The 27,585-nt window shown below is 43.3% G+C and overlaps 1 protein-coding gene across 5 annotated transcripts in view; it reads right to left on the bottom strand.

The window, feature by feature from the left end:
- RAPGEF5 (Rap guanine nucleotide exchange factor 5) overlaps window positions 1–27,585 on the bottom strand; it is a 223,346-nt gene that overhangs the window by 186,764 nt on the left and 8,997 nt on the right. The window contains exon 1 of one of the 5 annotated variants that reach the window (XM_029233226.1): window positions 7,495–8,359. The exons of 3 other annotated variants lie outside the window; for them this stretch is intronic. The gene's annotated coding sequence lies outside the window, so the exon portion shown is untranslated. Of the gene's footprint in view, window positions 1–7,494; window positions 8,360–27,585 lie in introns of those variants that run through there. One more of the 5 variants, XM_029233227.1, reaches the window with a different exon arrangement.

The following is a 27,585-nucleotide window of genomic DNA, read 5'->3' as shown; positions in this document are numbered from 1 at the left end:
AGGGGAGAGAGAAAGGAAAGGAAAAAGAATGAATCACTTCAGTCACCAGAGAAGTATGACCTGCTTTGTTAAAATAGGAACCAACAAGAACTACCAAATCTGTTGATAACTTGAGAATTCAGTTCACAACACAACTTGCTGTCACCTTCAGCCATTGTCCTTTACCCACTCTGGGTGACCAAGTAGAAATGAACATGTTAAAGTGGAATAAGTGTACTTAGATTTCTTATCATTCTAAGAAGCCAAAAATCTCCATAAGTAACTAGAGGGCCCATGTGTTAAGAGACTATGCACTAAAACAATTAAGGCTGTGATCCAGTAGGCTGTGCAGTAGAGTTCTAAGGCCCGGGTTGGGGAGAGAGGTCCTTTTTAAGCCCCAGCATACCCTTGCATCTCAATCAAAAGTTGATCCAGGTGAAAAGGACAGAATCCCACTCAGCCAGGAAGTTGGCTTGAGAAGGACACGGTCATCACAAGTTCGGCATAATGCAAACTGGAGACATGAGTCGAGTGCTGATGTGGAAGCACAGGGCCGGGCACCACAACTCTTTCTGCATCAGGCCCAACCATTCCTTGAGGCTCCAAGGGATGTGCTCCCAAAGTCAGTCACAGCCACAAAGGCCACTGTAACAATATCTTCTCAACACAGCCTGGCCAAACCGAAGTCAATGATATTCTCAAAATTAGAGTTTTCCACTGCCCTGTGATGTGTTAAAAAACAGAATGAAAGGGAAGGCGGCAGAAATGCTTACTGAGCACCTCCTTTGTCTTAAGCACTTTCCCACATTAGGAGCTGCACCCACCTATTGATACATCTACAGACAAGAGCCCTGAGGTTCAGAGAAATTAAGGAATTTACTTAAGGCCCCAGAGCTGGGAGTTACACAGCCAGGGCTGGAAGAATACTGTGATTGAGTCCGAAGTCACCACTCTACCGTAACATGCTGCTTGTTACTAAGTAATAAATGAGTTTCTGCTGTGTGCTAGAGATTGTACTGAATATTTTACATGCAATATATTGCTTAATTTTTGAAAAACTATGAGGTTTTAATCCCATTTTACAGGTGACAAAACTAGACTTAAAGAGGTTAAGAAATTCACCCGAGTTTGCAGCCCAAGCCTGTCTTTAGTTACTTCCGCATACATTTATCTTATAACACGGGATGTACTGATTTAAGAATCACATGACAAACAAGTGCCGATAACTGCATAAAGATGTCACAGATAGCTGTCTCTGCTAGATCCAGAAGTTCGCAACCCTGGAGGTAAATTAGAACCATCTGGGAAACTGAAGAAATAATCAAACAGGAGCTCAGGTCCACAGAATTAGAACCTATGCGAGAGGGACCTGCATGGGTTTTTTCCAAGCCCTTCAATGTAGTTTTAACGCGCACCCCGGTCTGAGAAAAACTATGAAAACCAGTGGTGGGAGTTGGCAATTTGAACCTCTCATCACCCGCCCGCTGCTCTGTAGCTTGACGCACTCCTCAAGTGACCCGGACACAGCAGAGGTGCCAGCCCACCAAACAGCCCTGGGCTCTGAGTCTGAGCTCCTAAGTCTGGCTTGTGTAGAACAAAGAGCCAGTGTCTCAGGAAATCCCACCTTGCACCTGTTCTTTGGTGTGCGTTTTCTATCCACCCCATCCCAGACGCAGCCCTAAACCAAGGAACCTCACGTCCCCAGAGCAGCATCGTACCTACATACCTTCTGAAAGGACATCCCCTTTTAACGACATCCATAGCATTAGACTTAATTTTTACTTCCCACTGCTAAAGGACTCTCTTCTAGTATAAACATGTCTGCCCCACTTAAAAGCTAAAGGAGAAAATTGAAGTGGGGCTTAGGAATACTTATAAATGTTTCACAATCTTGCCTGCCTAGGGAGACAGATCGGCAACAACCAGCAGCTTCTGGGAAAATATATACGATAGGTACCACAGAAACAAACCCCAAAGTGTCATCAACGTGATTCTATTCATTCCTTGGGCAAGTATCTTTCTTCTCTGCGTTTACAAACAAGAGAATGATTTTGCCTAGCCGGGTGGGCTTCCTTGGTTAATGCAATCACAGAAAAACCTTTACAATTTAGGCGTCAAGTGACTGAAGATTTTGGGTCAACAGTTAAATTGTCAGCTTACTTATCTCCACGTGTCACTGAATCCCCTACTTGCGGTAAAATCAACCTGCCCGGTCACACCTGGACTCCAGCATGAACCCCTTCCACAGCAGCCGACGTGAAGAAGCTCCCACTGGCCACATCTGGGACGATTTGAGCAGCAAAACAATGAAAGTATTGCATTAAACCAGTAGGATAAATACCCATGAGTCCATACTGATATAAATCATTGAATTAAAAAAATGGGGTGGGGGAGGGGTGGGGAGACAGCTCTTCCTTATAGAATTCTTTCAGTTAGTAAATGCAACGAAAGGAGGCAAAGAGAATATCACCATTAGGCAAAGAACACAGTACTAAATGTTACAGGCAAGAATCATCGATGGATGCCAAAATTAGTGAACAAAAGTATGGCGAGATACAGGATATCTGCATAGTGTCAAAGTGTCTCCCCACAAGCTATTAAGGAATACTGAGGAAAAAATAGTAACCTTTCAGTGGAGCTTCGCAGACACCTCCTTAACTAAGTGATAAAACTTATCACCAACCATGAGACTTGACAACACTTGCCTGCTGATATGATACCCTGAGAAAGGCACTTTTAGGGTATTTTTGTCAAAATGCATACCTGAATTTAATGTGCTCTGCAAAAACTGTCAAGAGTCATGAAAGAGTAAGAAAAACTGAGGGTCCCCAGATTGGAGGAGAACAAAGGAAACTGACAAGGAAAGGCAATGTGACCCTGCGTGTGATCCTGGACTAGGATAAAGACCTTAGTAGGACAGCTGGCAGAAAGTGAACGAGGTCTGTATTTCAGTTACTTGAGTGTCAATGTTACTTGAGTGTCAATGCTGGTACTGTGTATCAAGTGCACTGTGGTTATATAAAATGTTAACATTTGGGGAAGCTGGGTGATGGTTATAAGGCAAAGTCTCTGTATTATTTGTACGTTTAAGTCTGAAATTATTTCAAAACGTAAGGTTCAAAAAAATAAAAGCCTCCTGGGCTTCCCTGGTGGCACAGTGGTTGAGAGTCCGCCTGCCGATGCAGGGGACACAGGTTCGTGCTCCGGTCCGGGAAGATCCCACATGCCGCAGAGCAGCTGGGCCCGTGAGCCATGGCCGCTGGGCCTGGGCGTCCGGAGCCTGTGCTCCGCAGCGGGAGAGGCCACAGCAGCGAGAGGCCCACGTACCGCAAAAAAATAAATAAATAAAAATAAAAGCCTCCTTCCTCCCTACAAATAAATCCTCAAAAAAATTCAAAATACAGCATGTAAAAGCTGCTCTCACTGTAACATCATCATCCTGGCTACCCAACAGAATGACCCTCCTTGCCTCCTTGACCACTCTGGCCTCTAGCACCTTCACACAAATCAGATTAGCCTCCCTAAAACCTCTCCTTACATATCATCTTGTTATTAAAAAATATAATTTATTTAAAAACAAACAGTTTATGCTCCCTGTGTGCTCACAGACAATATCCCAAGACGTTACCCAAGCGGCCAGTCCCCTCACTGTCTACATAATCCAGGCTGCACATTTCTCCTGCAAACTTCCCGCTCTAGCCAGGTGGCTGGTCTGATTTTTACTCGGCAAACCATGTGCGTTCTCACCTCTGTGTGCAAGCCCTTGCCATGACCTCTGCTCCCTGTATTTCTTTACATTTCCACATCCTGCCCTTCCTTCCATCCACACAAATGCTACATGAAGCCTACCCAAGCCTTGAGCCTCCCGTGACCAATCTCTTCCCCTAAACACTCCATACTTGTCAGTATTTGCCACTAATATGCCTCCCGGCCCTATTTGCATGTGTAGATCATCTCTCCTCAACCAGCCTCGTAAACCCCCAGAGGGACTTCAACGTTCTGTCAATCTAGGACCTTCTACAGTATACAGCAGGGGCTGAACTGCCAATGGCAACTTCTTCCCATTGCCACACCGCCTGGTGATCCAGACTCTCAGGCCAAATAGTAAGGTATGATACCACCCCCTCAAAACCTATGAAACCCATCAACACCTCTGCCACCCTTCCCCCCTTGTTTTCTCTAGTGTCTCAACTCTGTCTTAAGTGGTCACAAATGAAGCGAGAGTATATTTTTATACACTGAATAATTTAGGTGCTTGTTTTAGAACTTAAAGATCCATTTGAATACCAATTATTTCTTTGTAGTGGAAAACATTTCAATAAGTCACTTTGTGTGGGGTCTTCAAGAGGAAAGAATGTTCTCTTTTCCTTTCCTATATTAATGCCAAGTCAGAAATGAGCAAAAGAAATACAGGAATAGGTATCTTGCTCCCCTTCATCGGCTCTGGAAATAAATTAGTCTCTTAGATGTTTCTTGTCAATTTGTACACAAACTGTTTAACCCTGCAAAACAATAAAGGTGATAACATACAGTCTTCTGGCAGACGGAAGACTTACAAACTAGTTCTGGTTTTTATTTCTCAATTACTCAACTAAGCCATACACAGAACCTCAGAAATAATAGCACCAAACAGGACAGCCTGAGGTCTCCTGGAGCATTCCACGGCCTTCATCTAAGCGACGTGAAACAGGTGGGAACCTGGATTAGGGGGCCACAGGCCAAACTCAGCTGCCACACTGGGTTCATGGTGTTATTGGAACACAGTTAAGCTGCTGTGTTTACATATGGCCTCTGGCCATTTTCCTGACAAAAAGATTCACTCTCTGGCCTTTTACAGAAAAACTTTACCAATCCTGGTCTAGATTATCAAATTTTACAGTGCAGGAGGAGCTCTGTAATCTCCCTAGCAATATATCCCTGTGAGTAACCAGTAAGAATTTTTTTCATTTTGAACCAAATGATCTCTCGCTGCCATTTAAGATTATTTCCTCCAAAACTGTTTAAGGTACATTTCCACCTTCACTGACATGTTACATAAAAGCAAGAAATAGGTCAAAACAATTATTGGCTCCCAAGTTTAAAACAAAGACGAACTTCCCTGGTGGCCCAGTGGTTCAGACTCTTATGCTTCCACTACATGGGGCGTGGGTTCGATCCCTGGTCAGGGAACTGAGATCCCGTATGCCACACAGCGCCGTCCAAAAAAAATGATGGTGAAAATAAACAAGGAGCAATTAGTTTCACGAACTCCTTTTAAATTAGGAATTTCCAATCTATACCGTAATGCAGACTAGCAAATCCAGGAACACATGTTGTTTCAAACATCTGAATCTTGCACATAATATTCTCTGTGCCTGGAATGCCTTTCTCCTCATACATTTAAGAAGTAAGTTTCCCTTCAGTTTATGTCAAAATGTATTCATATGCTCAAACCCCCACTCCCTGCCCCGTCAGAATTTCTCTCTTAGTTACTTCAAAGCACTTTAGGTTCCAGTTACATATTTATATTAGGTTTTCCTAATTCATTATAAGAATCTTAAAGATAGGGTCTATATTCCGCTCATATTTATAAATGTCCACGGTGTGTAAGATGATTCATTGCATACAATTAATTCTCATTAAATGTTTGCAAAGGAAAAAAAAATCCAGCTCTTAATACCTTAATTCTTTTTACCTTTTGGAGTTTACAGCTCCTTCCTCTGTGCATTGCACCTTATTCTCCTGGGAGGCAGCCTTGCCTGGTGGTTAGGAGCAGAGCTCTAAATGTGCATTGCTTAGATTCAAAACCTTTCTGTACCACTTAAAAGTCAGGCATCTGTAGTAGACAAATTAACTTCTTTGTACCTCGGTTTCCATCTCTTTAAATGGGAGAAATGAAATCTGCTCATAAGGTTCTCGTCAGGGTTACATGTCTTAAAATAGTGGTTCTCAAATCGCTTGCATCAGAATCACCTGGAGGGCTTATTAAACCAGATTGCTGGGCCCCATCCGAGACGTTTTGCATGCCTTAGGTCTGGGGCGAGGCTGTGAATCTGTTTCTAATAGGTTCCCAGAAGATGCTGATGCTCATGGACTACACTTGGAGAACCACTGACTTAAAATATTGAAGGGCTTACAAAGGTGCTCACTGCATCATGCGTGCTCAGCAGGCGTTCGCTCCTTTTTTTTTCTTTTTACAGCCGAGCTGCATGGCATGCGAGATGTTAGTTCCCCGACCAGGGATCGAACCTGTGCCCCCTGCCGTGGAAGCACAGAGTCTTAACCACGGGGTTGCCAGGGAAGTCCCAGAAAGCATTCAGTGTTGTTTTGGGGGCACTCAGCAAACGTGACTGTTATTACGTACATGAATGTGGGTCTCCCTTCCTACACTGTAAGCTGCTCCGGGGACAGGGGTGTATCTTTTTCATCCACATCCCTAGGACATGGCAGAGTACCTGTGACAAAGCAAGGCTGGAGCAGCTCTGACAGAATTCTCTGCCTCTCACCCAAGGTTCCTCCTGGTCAGAAGAGAAAGAAAATTCTTCTACGGGGCACATGCCCAGGATTCTCACAGCAAGCACCTTTTGGACATTGGCTATTTCACTCATCCACGTGACCCATGGGGGTGAGGTCCTGTTTCCCATACTCAGGAGTCTGGAGGAGCTACCTCAGAACCAATCAGTTTTTATCAGGTTCTTGGGACCATGGTCCCTTCCCAAACGGGTGCAGAATTTCCACAGGCTTCTGTCAATGAGAACAACCCGTCACCACCACTGTTCACCTACGAATCGACTGTACCTAGAGTTTTAAAGAAATGTCTGATCTGGACACTGCCAAGCGGAAATCCTGTAATTCACTTTCAATTTACCCTGTCTCCTGGTTACTACTACTTATCTCCCTTAGCATTCCCAAACCTTTCAGTTAAGAATTCATTTTAGGGTTTCCCTGGTGGCGCAGTGGTTGGGAGTCTGCCTGCCGATGCAGCGGATGCCGGTTCGTGCCCCGGTCTGAGAAGATCCCACATGCCGCGGAGCAGCTGGGCCTATGACCCATGCCCGCTGAGCCTGCGCGTCTGGAGCCTGTGCTCCACAATGGGAGAGGCCCACGTACCGTAAAAAAAAAAAAAAAAAAAGAATTCATTTTAGAACTTGACAGGATCAATATTAACCATGGCAGTTTACAATTTCACATACACAACTTATAAAATTCATGACACGTGCAATGATACCAGGGTGATGACACAGATCCTCAATTGGCAATTTGGCAAACAATCCTAACAGCGGTGCTGCGATCCCACGTGTGGACTTGCAGCATCACAAAAGGTCATTTTTCTAACTCCCCAGAAGTCATTTAAAGGAGCCGGCACCCCACTGCTGCCTATGTCGTGCAATCTCCGTTTGAAACGTCATCCTCTTTTTGGAGGTAAGAAGAGAGGCATCGCATCCTGCCACTTGCCGCAAGAAGCAGGCCTATGCCTTTCTCCTCTGCTGGCTCTGATCACACACAAAACCGCGAGCTCTGTCGGCCTTCACTTACTTCCCAAGCCCTCAGTGAGCTGCCCCTGGAGTCCTACAGGCTCATGAGACTTTCTTTATCCTGGGTCACACGTCCTCCTTCCTCTCGTGAACTTTTCTTTTTTTTTTGCGCCACCAGGGAAGCCCTCGTGAGCTTTTCTTTAAGCCTGAAAATTCACTTTAGAAACGCACCAGTCTCCACTTCCTTGTACTCTAACAGCCATACGATGGAACCACAACTTCATTCACATCTTGTACGTATTTCCTTTAGCATTTCCAGCGAGCACACCCCAACTGTCACTTCTCTTCGTTTGCTGACATCAGATGCCACCACAGGCCAGGTTCAGCACAGGGTCACTTTCTCCCCAGGCTCCCTCTCTGTAACGGGTAATGAGCCTTGTGCTGCGTTGGTGCCGACAAGTTTCTTGCCCTGACTGTACGCTTACTCTTTCTGTTCCTTGACACTGATTTAGATCTCCTTCTCCCTCCACTGAATCCCCTTCGTTCTGTCTTCCCGCCAAATTACTTCTTCCCATCTGTCTAGACACCCTTTTTCTTCCCTAACAAGTCATCATAGAGTCTCTCCTCAAACGGTGGTCTCCTCCCCGACAACTTTCTACTCCAGCACAAAGGTCGCGACAGTCCCAGCAAAGAGAAACGGTGATCCCTTCAGCCAGAACGAGACCTAGAGCACATACCCCGCAGGTCACCCGGCGGTGTTCAGAAGTCCCGGAGATCAGGGGATCACTAGTTCTCTGGTTTCACTCTGGAAATCCTCCTTTCATCATAAGAGGCACCAGCAACTTCCAATCAGCTCTCACAGCTCATGAGGGAGCCTTCCGGAACGCTACTAAACCACCTGGCAAGTATTAATCTTCCTCGGGCCCCTTCTCAGCGGCTAGTAATCAACAGTGAACTACCTCCTTTCTCCAAGTGCGGTCTGTGTGGCAGCAGCGCAGCCTCACCTGAGCATTTCCGGGAAATGCAGACTCTCAGGTGACACCTTAGATGCACTCAATCAGGAAGGAGGGGAAGCTTAACAAGAGCCCCAGGTGAATCACACCACAGTAAAGTTTGAAAAGCATTCAGCCATACTACCTAGATACGAAATCCCGCTTCTGCTACAAATGTTTTTATATCAAGATATCAAAAGAGGTCCTCCTAGAAAAAGATGATATGAGGCAAAATGAGTTTTGAGGAGGTTGCTTACTTTATTCTCCCTCATTAAAGCTGAAAAATGCCCCTAAGTCAATTAAAGATGTTAAAGAATTCCTGCAGTAAATAAACCTGTTTAATCCAACATTTCTTGAACACATCAGCCAAGGAATTTTAATTTATCTATTTTGATAAGTATCTGCTACCATCTCAAAGCACATTTATTGGTATTAACAGAAAAGAGTTAATTGAAAAGCCTCTCAGAAGTCTAAGCACCTCCATTCGACAATTACAAAGCACCACACTGACTTCTCCAAAGCTCTCCTGCTGGCCTGTTTACCAACGACTCTTAAGTACGTCTATCGATGAAGTTGAGATGTGACGTTACCGCCTACCTTCTTGCTTGGGGAGGTCAAGCAGAGAGCAGCCTTGGCCCCAAAGGCGGGACATTATAAAGCCAAGACGAACCAGGGAAAGAGGCCAAACACCAGAGCTACTTAGCCCTCCCATTAAAGCAGCCTGTACTGTCATCCCGAACTTTCTAGGAGGAAGACATTCAGACGCCGATTTACATGCGTTCTGCTGTATAAGATCCAAAAGCAACTCCAGGTTTTATGTGTTCACCCCTCCTCCTGAAGCATAATTACTTTAAGAGGTACTTCATAAGGAGTTCCATTTTTAGAACTTCCCCAATTTTTAGTTTCAATCAAATTTTTTTGAACTTCGTTTTAAACACCTACAACTGCACTCTTTCTCCTTATCTGCATGAAACTAGGTAACAAACTTAATATCTTCTCTAACTTGACTCAGCTGAGCTAGAGTCAATCACAACCCTAATTTTTTAAGAAGCCCCGTTCAAAGTATGTTAACTTTGATTATCTGCTTTTAGACGAGAGACCCAAGGTTAATAAAGTGCCCTACATTCCAAAAGTAGGTGACTGCGGAATTAACTGACACAACCTATGAATGACAGAGGACGAGACACTTTGTTAGGGTATGTTTTTTACCACCAGAAAGGGTTTTACAGTCCTTGGTTTTCTAAAAACACTACTGCTGTTACTCTGCCACCGGCACCCCCTCCTCCGAGCGAGTCCAGGCACCTGATGGAATGTTATGCAGCTACTACAAATATTTTAAAGAACTTGTAATATATGTAAGTATCTTGGTGAAAAGTCAAAAAGTAATAATAAAAAATAGTAAGTAAAACTGAAGAGACAGTATAAGGTCAACGACGCTTAAAAAACAAATAGAAAAGAATATACCAAAATGCTAATAGTAATGGTTTTTGTGTGATTGGCTACTGGTAGATTTGTTTGTTTCTATCTTTTCAAACTTCCAGTTTTTCTCCATTACATATATTCCTTTTATAACCAGAAACAAAAGATAAAACCCCCATTTATACCACATCCTCCACCTACAACCGTCTAACGGAAAGGCAAGGTTACACAGACGTAAATGGTGACTCTATGCATACAGGATTAAGAACATGTCTACAGTCAGAAAGAAATCCAAACTTACATTAGCTCTAATATATTTATGGGTTTGGGAGGGGGAGATAAACCTCTAGGTAAAGAGCCAAGAAGATACGACAGGTTATAAAGAGACTGCTAGGAAAGATGTTTTCACTCGTTCCCCCTTTCTTCTCCATGGAGTCCATTTCGCACCCTCCCTGCCTGCCCTAAAGAGACATGGGCCTGGACAAGATCCATGGAGAGATAAAGGGTGACAAGACAATGAAAAGTGGGGAAGCTGAAAACATACAGCAAGAAGAGATGGGGCAGCCCTTCCATTTCTAAATGACCCTTGGTGGGTAAAGGATATAGACTGGGTCCTGCCCAAAGTTCCTATTCTAATAACATCAGTACGCAGTCAGTGTCTGTTTTGTGGCCAATCTGCTGAAGTGTTAGGATCACTTTCTCATGCCATTAACCTCTGAATACTCAGAGCTAACAACATCTAAAGAAAACAATTCAGGAAGTAAATACCCCAAAGTCAAATACCAATAGTTTGGGCGTTCCCAATGTTTGAATTTAATTGTCTGTACACAGCCCGGTTAGATACCAGCTTCCAGGGGAAGAATGCAGATACACAACGGGTTATGATGTGACAGCTACAATTAATACATGATATGAAGCCACGTGGTCAATGTAGTTTCTAGTAAATTCTAACTCCTTCCTCTGTCCCAGAGAACAGGTACTGCATTCACTACCCTCAGATATGCAAACTGCACATCAATTTTTTAATGAATTGTGATCCTCGTGTTTAGGACACTGGCTTCATCAGAGCCATCAGCAAGAATGTAAGTTTTGGGGCTTCCCTGGTGGCGCAGTGGTTGAGAGTCCACCTGCCGATGCAGGGGACACGGGTTCGTGCCCCGGTCCGGGAAGATCCCACATGCCAGGGAGGGGCTGGGCCCGTGAGCCATGGCCGCTGAGCCTGCGCGTCCGGAGCCTGTGCTCCATTCGCAACGGGAGAGGCCACAGCAGTGAGAGGCCCGCGTACCGCAAAAAAAAAAAAAAAAAAAAAAAAAAGAATGGAAGTTTTGGTCCAGGCCTCTTGGGCTTCATTGTCCATCACATCCCTTTCTGAGTTCTGAGCGACAACTCTCCAGTTCAATGCAGAAAAAAAATGTCAGTACTCAGACGTCAACATGAAGATTGGGACGAAATCCTCAAACTGTAAGAGAAAAAGGAGTTCTAAAAAGCCTTTAAGTACATAAACAATTAACAACTTTTCCACACAGACCTTTCACTGAAGGTAAGAGTAAATCACCAAGAGAGTTGTTGCTGTTGTTTTTTTTTAACATCTTTATTGAAGTATAATTGCTTTACAGTGTTGTGTTAGCTTCTGCTGTATAACAAAGTGAATCAGCTATATGCATATGTATATCCCCATATCCCCTCCCTCTTGCATCTCCCTCCCTCCCACACTCCCTATCGCACCACTCTAGGTGGTCACAAAGCACCGAGCTGATCTCCCTGTGCCGTGCAGCTGCTTCCCACTAGCTATCTATTTTACATTCTGTAGTGTATCTATGTCCATGCCACTCTCTCACTTCATCCCAGCTTACCCTTCCCCCTCCCCTTGTCAAGCCCATTAAGAGAGTTGTTTTTAAAGCAGTTACTAAGCTAGAATGAAAACTATTTTAAAACTCATTTATGGATCGCATATAAAACTGAATTAGACCAAAATTTTTGCAAAAGAATGCAAGATTGAAACCTTTTCATATTTCCTAAGTTATGCCCCTCTCCAGGGTATGAGTCCTGCAGATGCAAGTATTTCTACACCATTTTGAGTCTGCAGTTATGCGTGTCCCTTGAAATAAAATGCCAAGACTCCTTCAAAAATAGTTATAAGAGAAACTGAGTTGACCGAGAACTTTCAAGAAAGAAGGAGTATGTTCACAGAGGGGAGGGGACAGCAGTGAGCGAGTAACCAAGGATTTCCTTCTATTTCTATTACATAGTTTAGAAGCATGAATTAGAAGACACTGGTTGAGTTAATGGAAAAGCTTAGAATACTAAAATATTGTTAAAACCCTAGAGTAAAAGCATACCTATAATAAAGCTTTTATACCGTTCTGGCTTTAAACCCACATACGATTCTGCAGATTGGATGCATAGCAATGAGAGTGCGCTTGACACGATTGAATGTATACTTAAAAATGGTTACGATGGTAAATTTCATGTTACATGTATTTTACCGCAATAATTTTTTCTTTTTTTCTTTTTTTTGCGGTACGCAGGGCTCTCAGTGTTGTGGCCTCTCCCGTTGCGGAGCACAGGCTCCGGACGCGCAGGCTCCGCGGCCATGGCTCACCGGCCCAGCCGCTCCGCGGCATGTGGGATCTTCCCGGACCGGGGCACGAACCCGTGTCCCCTGCATCGGCAGGCGGACTCTCAACCACTGCGCCACCACGGAAGCCACACCACAATAATTTAAAAAATTTTTAAACCATATTTGATAGGTTTTGAAATTCCAAATTTACTTAAAAATGATAATCTCAAAAACAAAGTAAATAAACACCTAACTAAAGCCATACTATGCAGTCTAAGGCTCTTCCGGGCTCTAACTTTGCCTGTGAATTGCCTGAGCCTCCAGGCCATGGGGCGATTCAATGCCTTGTCAAACCTACTTCTTAATTTCAATGAGGTTTTAAATAGCAACGCTAGAAATGTGATCAGGAGCAAAGGAAGCTCCAGGAGTTAATTACCACAATTGTGTACCGGTGTTTTCTCCTTATAAATATATTTAAATGCATCACAAGAGTCATCAGAGTCACCCAGTATAAATAAAGCCTTAAATAGGAAGATGAAGATGAGTCCGGTTCCACCTGCAGAGAACAGAACTGGGCTTTCTCCACTCTCACCCACATTTCTGTAGTCAAGATTCAATGCTAACAGAAGGTTTTCAAAAGTCGATCCCTATTTCTTATTGCTGACTACATTTGACACACAGAGGGGAACTTCATTTTGAAAGCTTTCCATTTAAAAATTCATTCCATGACTCATGGCAGGCTATTCCTTTCACATAACTCTCACTTAAGTCCTGTGTGTCTCAAGTTGAACAACAAACACCTCGCCACAGTCATGGTCCTGTTACTCACCGGGTAATGCATTCAATTTTAAACCACCTGTCTGGCTCTCTCCGACTCATCTATGCCTGAGGGAGGAACCCACCACTAGGTGAGCAGAGACACAGCTGCAATAAGCTATGGCTGTTTTTTTTTTTTTTTAATCATTGCTTTTTAAACTTTTTTGACTACAACCCACAGTAAGAAGTACATTTTATGTGGTGACCCAGGTCACACAAACGTATGTATGTATATAATTGAAACAAAATGCTTTTAATCATCCCGTTATACAGCCTGCCAAATGAGATAAAACCTGGGCCCACTGTTACTTTATATATATTCATATTAAATGCTAACATTTCATTATAATGATTCTACAGTTCTCACGTTAAAGAGTCAGTGAAAAAAAGGAACGAAACTGGGTCATCTGTAGTGAGGTGGATGGACCTAGAGACTGTCATACAGAGTGAAGTAAGTCGGAAAAAGAAAAATATCGTATATTAACGCATATATGTGGAATCTAGAAAACTGGTACAGATGAACCGGTTTGCAAGGCAGAAATAGAGACACAGATGTAGAAAACAAATCTATGGACACCAAGGGTGGAGAGCGGAGGAGGGGGTGGTGGGATGAATTGGGAGACTGGGATTGACATGTATGCACTAATATGTATAAAACAGATAATAATAACCTGCTGTATAAAAAATTAAATTAATTTTTAAAAAGTCAATGAAAAAAATTTTTAAGCTACTTGAATCTTTAAATTATTCAATAGATATTTAAATATTCATATTTACATATTCAAAAACAGGCTGAACTGCAAGACCATACACCAAGATATTATATGTGTTTGGCGGGGAGAGAGACAGAGTAACCAACTAAACCTGGGACCCAAAACAGCAGATTCAACACATGGGCTACACCTAGTCATTGATTTTTTTTCTTAAGTAAAGCTTCTCTATAAATGCACTGTGCCCTGGTTTGTCAGAATAACCAACACTCTTAATAATCTTACTTAAGAAAAAGGCTATTTCAATAAAAGAATGGACAGATGTAATTGTCTTTGAACCAAATTGAAGAGGGAAAAGAATACATATTACAAAAATCTCCTTGGACTTCCCTGATGGCGCAGTGGTTAAGAATCCGCCTGCCAAGGCAGGGGACACAGGTTTGATCCCTGGTCCGCGAAGATCCCACATGCCGCAGAGCAACTAAGCCCGTGAGCCACAACTACTGAGCCTGCGCTCTAGAGCCTGCAAGCCACAACTACTGAGCCCACGAGCCACAACTACTGAAGCCCGTGTGCCACAACTACTGAAGCCTGTGCACCTACAGCCCGTGCTCCCCAACAAAGAGAAGCCACCGCAATGAGAAGCCCACGCACCGCATCGAAGAGTAGCCCCCACTCACCACAGCTAGAGAAAGCCCGCACGCAGCAATGAAGACCCAACGTGGCCTAAAATAAATTTTAAAAAAATTTTCCTGTTCTCTTTAAAATATTAACAATAATTAAATAACATTAATAAGCAATAATGTTAATTATTAAATATTAATATGTTTAAATATTAATGCTACATTTTAAAAAGAGGGGGGCTCCTAAAACCCTTCACAGAGGTAGGATGATTTATCATCTATGAGAATTTCCATTCTGGCTGTTTCTCCTTGAACAAAACAACAGGAGGAAAGAGTAAGGGGGATGTTAGTAATGATCATGAAAACATAGTAGCAAAAAAAAAAAAGAAAAAGAAGACACTAAGTGGCAGAAAAAAATTGATACGCTATCGCTCAGGGTGACAGAGTAAAACTAAAGCCCCAGTTGTAGAGACTGTGATCTTTATGTGCTTCTGTTGCTAATAAAGTTCCAGAATCGATGTTTCTGAGGGAACCAGGAAGAACTGAAACAAAGCCCTTGAACAAAGGTTGGCAATTCGTGATAAGCAAAAGCTAGTTCCGGCAAAGAAGAGGTTGTGGGCGTGGAAGCAGCCTGCAGCCCAGACAGCGACCTGGCATTATATTTAGCAGCTAAAAGCCGAAATATATGTATACACATGCACAACCTCAGCTGGAAATCATACTCACCAAACACTGAGATACTGCTTATTATTTGCCAGTCACTGTTTTAAGCACTTCTTACAAATATGAATGCATTTCTATCCTGGAAGGCACAGAATGGTTAAGTAACTTGCCTACAGTTTGTTCAGCTGGTGAATGGCAGAGAAACCCAGGCTGGTTGTTCGCAACATTCGTGCTCTTAATGCTTACATTCTGTGGCTTCTTCTCTGGAAACATCCTTGGTTCCCGCCCCATCTGAAGCCTACCTCTCCAGTCTTGCAATAATTCTGCAGGCCGACCTGCCCTCCGACACCCTTCTAGTAATTTCAGAGTTGGTTTCTCGTGGTTGCAATCAAGACCCCTGACTGACTCAGTCCCAAATCCAATTACAGAGGCAAGTTTAGGTGAACACAAAAGGCTCCTCTGAACTCTGGCCCAGTAACAACTCAATTACCCAAGGACACTGGCAAGAGGGAGGTAGGCTTTGGGGGGAGCACATTACTTGTCACGTAAATGAGCCAAATCTTCATCCTGTAGGGTGGGAAGCAAGAGCTATCAGGAAATTTATGAAAGCAAGAAATAGTGGGTTTTGTTTTTCTCAATGTCAAGCAGAAGGCAGGTGGATTTTGAGTGGTCAGCCTCGAAAAACTTCGCAATTTTCTACCTGAGTCTACTGAGACAAGCAGCTATGGGTACCCTTAGGCCACAATTCCCTGGACTTCACATACACAGAAATTTAAGAACTGGAAAAAGACAAGCAGGATTAAAAGAAATACTCTCCTTTTTATCCAGTCAGCTGCCTCTCTTCCCACATGGGCTATCTCCTACGTTACCTTCCTCTGCCTGACCCAAGGTCGAGTTTGAGGGCAGCTGGCACTATGCTTAGCTGGCACTGAAGGTGGAGACCTGGCACTGAGCAGATGCAGCCTGAGGACAAGGCGCTGGAGGGGGAGGAAGTGGGGAGGACCAGGAGAGAGGGAGGCCTCCATTTCCATCTCCCTGAGGCCACAAGGCAGGACCAACTCTGAGGGACCCACAAGAATGAGAGCAGACTGCCCTTTATGTCTCCTTCCTGGAACCAAAACACAGAAACTTCAAAAAATGTCCAAATACCACCATTTAGTCATTTAAAAAGCATCCCCTTTCCCTCTATTTCCCCTCACGTAAGCTGACTTACACACGATTTTTCATTCAAACACACACACACACACACACACACACACACACACACACACACACACGCTCTCATAATTTCGTAAATAAGCGTCTCAGGAATCTAAGACCTTCTGTATGGAGACCACCTCTGGTCATATTTCTTTTTTTGTTTGTTTGTTTGTTTTGCGGTACGCGGGCCTCTCACTGCTGTGGCCTCTCCCGTTGCGGAGCACAGGCTCCGGACGCGCAGGCTCAGCGGCCATGGCTCACGGGCCCAGCCGCTCCGCGGCATGTGGGATCTTCCCGGACTGGGGCACGAACCCGTGTCCCCTGCATCGGCAGGTGGACTCTCAACCACTGCGCCACCAGGGAAGCCCTGGTCATATTTCTGACAGTTATATTCCTTTCAACACCAGGAACTTATTTTGAGTTCTTGCTAATTTTAAGCTCCCCATGAAAACAGAGAGGAAATCACTAAATCCTGGCATCCTGACCTTCCAAATTCTCAGACCTCTCACTCCAACACCTCCATCTCACACCAGACCCTCGGCCCCTGTCACCTGGACAACCTCCTCCCAAGGGATTTTGCTGCCTTCAACCTCTCCTTTCCCATTCTGCACCCCACCCACCTAGACTAGACTTTAAGAAATGTTTTTGTCAACTGATGGTGACTGCAACCTTCACTGCTAGATCCCGTCCACATACAGTCTCAACATTATTCTGTCCCCCAAACCCATATATGTACTGCATGGAGTGGTTCTCAAATGTCAGTGTGAGGCACAATAAGAATAAAAACAATGTAGTACTTTTCTATAGAACTATGAAGAGCAGTTCTTTATTAGGGGGTGTGTTCTGAAATCTGAAGTCACACATTAGTTCTCCATTAAAAAAAAAAAAGTTACTAGGGTAGGGGCTTTCCTGGTGGCACAGTGGTTGAGAGTCCGCCTGCCGATGCAGGGGACACGGGTTCGTGCCCCGGTCCAGGAAGATCCCACATGCCGCGGAGCGGCTGAGCCCGTGAGCCATGGCCGCTGAGCCTGCGCGTCTGGAGCCTGTGCTCCGCAACGGGAGAGGCCACAGCAGTGAGAGGTCCGCGTACCAGAAAAAAAAAAAAAAAAAATTTACTAGGGCATTAAATACAAAGTCTGGCAACCTCTACTGCACACAGGTTTTGCAATGACACTTTCCATTGCTGATAACAAGGTTAGCACAAAGACAAACTCAAGACTGTTCATCACTTTCCCTCAATTTACAGATCCAACCCTTTTACCCTGTACTCCTGCCCCAGCCAGGCCCATCCCTCAGTGTCCCTCCTACATGCCATGCTCACTTCTGCCCTGACCTAGTCTACTGTCTTCTCTGCGTGGTATAGTAAGTTAAGTCCTGCTGTCAAATACTACCTCCCCCCAGTAGTTCCCTTCCATCCTGCTAATCAAGTCCAATCTCCTTTCTCCTCATAGTATATATTGTCTAAACCAATTATTCTTAAATGGGCCATGGTGACATCCTTAACTTAGTTGCTATTTGCCACAAAAGCTTTATTACTAGTAAGAGAAATACTGAGGTTTAATTTTCTTAAATCAAAGCAGATTGGTTTTTTAAAGCAATATAGCGAATAGATCGGTGGAATTCTCATGGGAGAAACAATCTACCATTTGTTGACCAAGGATGCAACATAACCCTGGGATGGTCAAGCAGGTGAGCGCCATGACCATGCTTCCTGTGTCTCATGACAGAGGGAAAAGCTGAGAGCCACTGGAATGGATCAAGCAGCACCGGGCAAGAGGTTTTCCATGAAAGTTCATGACATATAGAGACAAATCTTAAGTCTTGGCATGTCATACTCAAAAAGAACAAACTTCCTCTTTTATACCTATAGGCACTCCAATACTTGCTAAATTTAATTAATTACTACAAGAAGAATCAGACAAGTTTCTCCACCAGACTATGAGCTCCTTAAGTGGTCCCCAATCTAGCTCCCTGAGGGAATGGTAGCAGGTACGCTATAATATTTAGTGAATTACAAAGTGGTGAAGTTTTATGGAAGGAAATAAATGTAAGTATACAACTTCATGTACAGTTTAGAGGAAGTCTAATGGAAGAAAATATCCCCCATGTGTTCAAGCATTATTAAGAACCTACTATGCTCCAGGCACTGGTCTAATTTACAACCACATATGAAACAGACAATAATCCTTGCCCTTGGGTAGCTTACATACTAGTGCGGAAAGACTGAGCATAAACAAAATAAATAAGTTAATTATCAATTATTTATTAGAAGGTGGAATAGGAATAGGACACGGGAAGGAGGTAAATGTTACAATCTTAAATAGGGTGCCCAGTGCGTCTCATCAAGAGAATGGCCTTTGTGCAAAGACTTGAAGTAGGTGAGTGGGTATCTGGAGAAAGAAGCTTTCAGATAAAGGAAACAACGGGTGCAAAGGCCCTGAGGTGGGAGAATGCCCAGCATGATGGATGACCAGCAACAAGGCCACTGGGGCTACAGCAGTGAAAGACGGTAAGAAGGTGGCTTTATTAGATCTGAGGACAAGACTGTCTTCTTTTGTCTATAAAGCAAATTCTTTGCACTGTTAACACACTACTCACATTTATATCTAATGTAAAATATGTCAGAATCTCTGGGCAAATCAAAATGCAGTATGTACAACCTTTGTTGCCTAATAACTAACCTTGATTGCTATTTTACACCTGCTTTGTTCTTTTCCTACTGTAAGAGCAAGTTTAATTTTTGAGATCAAAGAACTATCAGGAACATAACTGCTCAGGAGAAGTAGTGTTTGCAAGCCTTCGTTAGAAGGATACTGTGTGTCACATTTCATGGGAACTGGCAGATCTGTTCTCTTGCGTTCATTTGTGCTTTCATTTCTTTCTTGAGGTCTTGAAGAAGAGATAAGCCTATTTCTTAGAGCTGTATCCCAAATGATTAGTTGAACTGTGATGCAGCACATAAGATAAGACCAGATACCACCCTTACCAAGGTAACGCAGACCTAAACCTGGCAAACAGACAAAGCCCGGCCCTTATGTCACCTCCACTTAAAGTTTTCCTCTCGTCTCCAGCCCAGGGAGGTAGATGTTCCCACTTTGTGCTTCTAGGTGCTTTTTGTTCTACCATAGTCATTATCGTGCTATGTATTTTGCAATTTGTACAGCTTTGTAAGACTATATTGTAACACTACAAACATGTTTACCTCCCCAGCTGGACGTACAAGACTGGTATTATGCCTTTATTCACTTCTGACTTCTCTGCTTCTGCATCCTGAGGGAGACATTCCTAATACCTGCGTCCCTTTTCCCCTTCAGAGCTCCTGGGAAGAGGACACTTCCCTGATGCCTGGCGATGAGTGAGGTCATGTGACTTGCTCTGGCCAATGAGATGAGAGCAAAAGTCCCTTCAGGCAGGTGCATTTAAATGCCCTTGTGAAATTCTCCATTCTTTCTTCACATTTCACAGTCATCGCGGAAGGTGATGACATGGAAATGCATCATGGAAGCAGAGCCACCACATGGAGGACAGCTGCCCTGGCAAGCACCCAGACACAAAATGCTCTTTCTGTGAATAAGAAATAAAACTTCTGCTGTGTTAAGCCACAAAGATTTGGGGGTACATTTGTTACTGCAGCAAAACCTAGGCTATCCTGACAAATCAGATGGTAGGTGCCTTATACAGACTTTTAGAAGGAAGAAAAGATACCAGGAAATGCAAAAGTGAGGATGACTCACTGGACAGCAGTCTGGGATGTAAGGGGTAGGTGCTACATTATTAAGAAGCTGCCTGCAGCAAAAGAATGATTGACAAAATCATTAATCCACTTTACTTTGCGTTCTGTTTAGCCTTGTACTCCCACAGCTAATTGCTTAAATGAAGGTTCTACATTTATTACGGTCATTAAGAAATGAAACTGATTTTGAATTTCACAATCTTAGTTCTCACCAGAGGAATACCTTTTTGAACACATCCTTTGACCAGGACAGAAGTCTCTATTTAAAGGAGGTAGTTTTGAAAATGTAATGTTAATCAGAAATCAATGTTTGTAAACTCTGCATCCCCCAATGGAGACCAGTTAGACAGTGGTTATTCAAGCTCTTGCAGAAGTTCCTCTTGTCTTGGGAAATTAAGGAAGGGAGGGGGAAAGGGTGATATAAGTGCTGTAAGAGCTTAAATCATCTTAAAAGAAAAATTAAGGGAGGTTGGATAAGGGCTTCCCTGAGAGTCTTAATAATCTTTAACATGAAAAAGTGGGCTTGAATCACCCAAACTTCTAAAAAGAGCATGTAGCATCCCCTTCCATATCAAACAGCCTTCAGCTGGAGCCAGGTAAATGGTAAAAGGATGAAGAAATAGGAGGGCTGTGCAGGGAAACAAGGAGAGCAAACAATAGGATGAGCTGATTCAGAGAAGACGTGCAGGGAAAACGGTCCACGAGAAAAGCCTTAGGGAACAAAGCTTGGGGGAGGACGTGCAGAGAAAAACAAGAAGGGTAGAGCCAAAGGAAACCAAACCCACAATAAAGATGGATACCTCATTCAAAGGGAAGTGAGTAAGGAGATGAGTCCTCAAAACACCAGGACAAAGGCTCCCAGAGATTTCTCCGGGCCTAATCAGAGACGGAGATACTAAGAAGAGAAGGGCTCCTTCGCCAGGCAGGGAGATGGGGAGGTCTTCCACTCTAGGAGGTGGAAACAAGGTAGATCAGCAAGGACCGTCCGCACCCCAGGGTCTGAGACTGGAAAAGAAGCCTACGATGGGGTCCCAGCCATGCCCCCTCCTCTACACTGAGCTCCTCTTTGTTCCCTGGACAGGATACAAACTCTCTCGGGGTCATCTGCGCTAGAACCCCTCCTCACTCTCTCTGGTCAGTTTCCACTAACAGGTGATGCTCACACATCACCGCTTCAAGGCAGCCTCCATCTAGGAAGGCACCATCCCCTTCCTGGTAGACTTGGGATCCTCTCCTCTGTGGCTTGTCTTCTCTGGGTGCCCAGCCACCAAGTCCTACTGGATAAATGACCAGAAAGGAGGGAAAATTCAGCAAAAACAAAGGGCTCATATGCCTTAAATCTGTGCCACGGTTACACAAGGTGATTCATGATTTGCCTCAATTGTATGAGGTCACACCCCCCAACTCCCTCACATAGCCATGTTTTCTGACACATAAATATATGAAAACCCAGAAAGAGGGAAAAAATTCCAGAATTCATTCTTCCTCATGGAGAATTTTTCTTCTTCCTAAAGAATTGTAACAACAGAAAATTTGAGATCAAGGGCCTGTTTTGTCTTTAAACATTTCATTTATTAAGACAAAGTATTAAGATAACCTTCACTATCCCCCCCCCCAAAAAAAAATCTCTACAAGCTGTGAAATAGTTTCAACCTGGGCATAACATTTCAATAGAAAAGAATTGATAAACACACAGAATTGGTACGAGTTTGTGCTGTGGTCCTGCCTCACGGTGAGGTTACTGTAGATGATGATGTGGCTGAGTGCCAAAACCATGAAAAGTGTTTTTCACCTTATTGACACGCCCATCGCTGGAACCCATGGGCAAAGGAACCGAAGGCGTAATTATTCTATTCAACTACCTGTTACTTTGTGAATGTAGTTCTGGCAGGCATTTCAGAACATGTTCAATATACTGTGACAAAATTTAGCCAGATCAAAGTACCACAAAAAGACCTTAGAACTCCTGTGTATAGACTAACAACGCTAAGGGTGTCTGAGAAAAGGGCAGGGGCTGGAAAACAAAAATCAAAAAACCTGTCCAGCAATTGTAGAAGAGGAAAGCAAATTCTTCATATAAAAGCTTCTCTGACTCTGAACCCTAGCCGTCCAAGTTTACGCTCAGAAATGATGCAGGAACGGCACTCGGGTCACATTTTGGCGCAGTTATAGCTTCTCACCAGAAACCTCCCAGGATCTTCTGAGGTTAACCCAGCATTCGTTTAGAGGCCAGTCCCCTTCCCTGCACTCCTCACCTCTACCCCCCACCTAAACTTCAGGGGCTGGGCCAATCACTGCCCATGCCCACTCCATTCACAAGGTTCTTGGCACCCAAGGCTACACCTTCTACTGTCACTCTTCCCAGCACTGCTCTTCCTTAGGCTCCTATATCAATCAAGGGTCCTCTCAAAAGACAGCCTATCAAAGATGTGTGGGCAAGGTTCCGAGACCCAGCAGCAGAGGCTACAGAACACAGGGGTTAGTAATGACAAGGCTTTAACAGCCATAGGCAGGAGGGACTAGGGGAAGACACAGCTTTACTGGAGGCTGGAGCGAGCTGAAGTGATGGAGGAGAGACTGGCCTGTTGTAGCTAGTAACAGACGGTCACAGTCACTGCCAGTACCACACTGAAGGAGACAGGAAGCAGAAGGGGCAGACACCCACCCCGACTCCTCTCCTCCCCGGCCTTCCACTGACTGAACGCAAACCAGAGCCACATGGCGCGAGCACTAGTGATGCACATCCAGAGGGCAGACTCCAAGGTATAGACCAGAACACAAAAGAGGGTGCAGGGGGTTGACAAACAGAATTGATTCGCTCAGCTGCCATGCACCCTTTATGTTTCAAATGCTCATTGCTTTTGGAACTGCCACTCACTTTGTGGAAACCAATAAGGGGGAGTTTCCAATATTATTAATTCAATCAAGTTCTTATAGTCACAGACTGCCATCTTGGCTTGTCCTTCCATTATGGAGGCAGCAAACAGAACACCAGGTAGACTCCTAGACTCAGTAATTTTCTGATGTTGAAGGGGACCAAACTTTTAAGGCCCTTTAGACCACTGCGAGTCCATGACCCAGCAGCATTAGCATCACCTGGAACTTGACCGAAATGCAGATTCTTGGGCCCCATCCATGACCTATGAAATCAAAGTCTCTAAGATTGGGGCCCAAGAACCTGTGTTTTAACAAGCTCTCAGGGATTCTCAGGTATGTGTATGCTACAGTTTGCGAAGTCCTCCTTTAGACCCCATTTTTGACAGCTTTAGGGAGAGCAGACCATAGATATCCTATCAGAGACCCTTCCAGCCTAAAGAGCCCTTGACTCTTAACTTCTTCGCTGTGACCTTTAGCAAGATACCAATGTCTGAGCCTCTTACTTAATTGCTATCACAATAACCAATGAGACCTATTTCAGCTTTTCAAAGGGCTTTATCCTGAAATCCCTCAGATTTGTCATTTCAGGCAATGATGGTGACGGCAGCAAGGACAACAGCAGCAATTCACACTAAGCCTTCTCAACACAACCAGTTCTGTCTGAAAAGCGCTGTGCATATTAATTTACTTCCACTCCCACCCTGTGAGGTGGGCACTGCCTTGGCTTCACAGCCGGTGAGGTTGTGCCCTATGTAAAAGCTCAGTAACTTGTTCTGTCTATACGCGAAAGGAATGCCTACTCCAGAGCGATGAAAACAGTAAAATAAGAATGTGAAAGCACTTTGCAAATGTAAAGTCTTACATAAAGGACAGCAGAGTGAACAGTCAACTACTGATGAACTGAATGTGCTGAGTTGTTTTAAGCTCTAAATTTATGAGATAGTCAAGGTAGATTAGAATATGACTAGGAGGCTTCTTTTCTTTCTTTCTTTTTAAAAGAAGTTATGTGCCAAGAAGAGTAGGAAATTTCGGTGTTTCAATGGTTGCTATTTGAAGATTTTTCATACATTTTAAACAGTAGAGGAAAACAAATATTGATGCTCATTTAAGGCTACGAAATAGCTTTCACTGATGACAAGAAATAGCAAAAAAACTCTTATCTAAAAGATAAAACCACCTGGTAAGCTCTCCCCAGACACAAAGGACTGCAGTCACAAGTCCTCTTCTGACACCTCTCCCAGAATTCTGTTTACGGCCAAATGATTTAATCTTCTAGAAACAGATTCATAGGTATGTCCTTTTTATTCTTCTGGTATGACAGATTCTCGATTTAATCAGAATCTTCCTGTTCCTTCAAATGCTCTTTCTACTAAAGCAGTATCTTCCTCCTCTTCAACTCAAGAGATGAGGTGAATATTAAAGATCCATCTTTCCCTCTGTCTAAGATATGCCCCAAAGTGTTCTGGGGGTTGAGGTGGCATCTCAACGGAGAGAGACCACTGCTCCGACCTTGGTTGGGCAGACAAGGGCCAAGAAATGAAAACTGGTCCCCTCTCCCACCATCAATTCCATCATGATAGAATCCTGGTATTCCATTTTAGAGACGGAGACTCAAAAACGTTATGTGACTTATCCACACAGTAGTTAAATGACAAACACACAGAAAAATGTCCTCTCTCCTATACCAAAGCCAAATTCTATTTTCATGGATTGAAACAGGCATCATACTTCCCCTAATATCTAACAGGTAACGTCACACATCTTCTTCTTTCTTTTCCCCTACAAAAGAAGATTTCACACCTACATATAAATTCACAGCACAGTATGATGGAGTGAACCATTTGTAGTGTTTGTTCATTATAATGAACTCTAAATGTTCAACATTTAGAGGGTTAGACCAAACAGAAGTGATAAGCCGTTCACTTCCCTCAATAGTAACAGGCGAGAGCAAAACAAATTTACAGTCAGCACCAAAGGCAAAAGTGTCGGGCAATCATAAGTATTTGCATGTACACCTCCTAACAGCTGCAGGTAAATGATTTGACAAGGTCAAATTCGACTGAACTGAACAGCAAAACCACCAATGGGGCTACAGCATAAGTTGCCAGACAAGTTAGAAAAAAATACAGGAAGACTACGAGCTAGACTGCAGAAGTCCTGGTTTTCTGGACTCTTTAACTTTAGAAAGGTATGTTTTGCCTTTATTAGAAATCCTGAATTATGTTTTTTCTACACATAACACAAATGGTGCAAAATGCAAAGAAAAGCATTTTACGAGGGAGAAGCCAATGCCTCAGGAACAAAGCAGATAAAACATAAAAAAGATTAACTGAGTCCCAAAAGATAAGATCTGCCAACTCCCCACATAATGTACAGTGACTCAAAGGCGAAGTCTAAATCTATTGGCATTTGGGTATACTCAAGGTTCTTAGTTTTAAAAAAAAAAAAAAAAAAAGGAATTTATATGGGAAGTTTAACTTTTAAATTTTACTTAAAAAAAATCTGGGGCTTCCCTGGTGGCGCAGTGGTTGGGAGTCCGCCTGCCGATGCAGAGGACACGGGTTCGTGCCCCGGTCCGGGAAGATCCCACATGCCGCGAAGCGGCTGGGCCCGTGAGCCATGGCTGCTGAGCCTGCGCGTCCGGAGCCTGTGCTCCGCAGCGGGAGAGGCCACAACAGTGAGAGGCCCACGTACCGCAAAAAAAAAAAAAATCTGGAGGGAACCAATAATAAAGTTTCTATGTATATATAATTTCACCTTCAACATTACTTTAAGGATATTCATGCTTTTTGTAGGAAAAAATTTAAATGTATTTTCCTCTGTCATCTAAGTCATTACGTAACCAATTATCAGTGCTCAGATAAATTGTTAATATACTCTTCATTCAATTTTTCACACTTCACAAATAGGGGTTTTCTTTGCATGCACCATTTTATTTTATTTATTTTTTAACAGGAGAAAATCAAACAAAAGTTTAATAACATGTATACATGGGAGAGATCCAGAAGTGAGTGATTTGTATGCACCATTTTAAAGCTGCGATTTACTTTGATATTTCTACAGATAAACTATTCAGCTACATTTAAAAACTAAAACATGGCTTACTATAGTTGTTTTATTCTAAGACACCAAAATTTTAAGGTATACTATCAATGTAATAATAGTTTTACAAGGAAAAAAGTAATATCCCATTAAATGACCACATCAATTTAACACACATCCCTATTTCAAAAGTATTAAAATGAAAAAGAGAGAGAGACTATAATCAAGGAAATACATTCTTTTATTTGGAGAGAGGATACAGCAGAACAGGTAGACCTCGTAATGTGGAGCCAGATTTCCTGGGTTCAAATCTTGCATCCTCTACTTATTAGGTGATCTCAGGCAACCTACTTAGCCTCTCTGTACCTCATTTTCCACTTTAGGCAAGAAGAAGCCAATGAGAGCACCTGCCACACAAGGCTGTTATGAGGGTTCAATCGGTTAATGTTCTTAAAGTACCTCAAACGACCGGGACATGATAAATGTTATATAAGAATCTGTTAAATAATAATAGTTATCACCATCAACGCCACCACCTCCCAGGGCTCATTGAATCTTTTGCTACATTTAGAGGTGAGCAATTTCCAATTCAACAAGCCAATAAAATGCTTTAATTCGGGAAAATATTTGCTGAACGAGCACTTCATACTATGCCAGATTTTTAGAGGAAGATAAAAAGTAAAATAATTATAGAGCCATGGTGCTGCTTCTAGAAGAAGGGCCTTTTAACTAGGGGTGTGTGGTGACCCAGGCTTCAGAACATTCACAAACTCTCTGAAATGAGATACAAAACTATGTCTGCACGTGCATTTTTCTAGGGTGCTATCCCAGATTCCTGAAAAGGCTTGGGTTCGGGAAAAAAAAAAAAAGTTAAGAGCCATTTGCTTCAGGTAATCACACATTAAAAGGTAAATATCCCAAAGCTTAACTTTATTAAAAGGTACTTGTGTATTCTCAATAACTTGATGCAATTATAAATGGGTTCATTTACTTTGACAGGTATGCACACTTCCCCCTTCCTAATCTGAAGTTTCTTAATTATCAAACAAGTCACCTTCAGAAATGTAACTCCTGGGTTACCAGAAACACATTCTACCTCCTCTGCCAGTCTTCCTGAAAAGGAACCTACTTGCTTTATAGATCTCCAAGTCCATCTGTAATACGGAGCTAGTCAGCTTCCAAACCACGTGAGCAATGGCTTCCAGAATGAGTCATCCCAAACCTTCATGTTTCTTGTACAATGGCTGATATTGCTGGGAGATGACAGACAGCTGCTGCTCAAGCCATCGCCAAATCTTGCGAGTAATTAAAGATCGATCCTGGAAGCCATTACTAAAGACATGGGAAAGAAAATAAGCTGTGTTTTGCACTAAACTTGAAATGTCTGGGGCACCCACTGTTTCAATACACCACGTTATAATTATTGTCAATGTCTTAGACAGCATGGTTTTGGGGAAAGGCCACAGATTTTGGAATCAGACGGTCCTGGGCTCCATTCTACCTATACTATTCCTAGC

Source organism: Monodon monoceros, unplaced genomic scaffold, assembly GCF_005190385.1.
Source record: "Monodon monoceros isolate NGI ecotype Baffin Bay Population unplaced genomic scaffold, NGI_Narwhal_1 Super_Scaffold_2, whole genome shotgun sequence".
Lineage (NCBI taxonomy): Eukaryota > Metazoa > Chordata > Mammalia > Artiodactyla > Monodontidae > Monodon > Monodon monoceros.
This window is presented reverse-complemented; position numbering and strand designations above follow the sequence as displayed.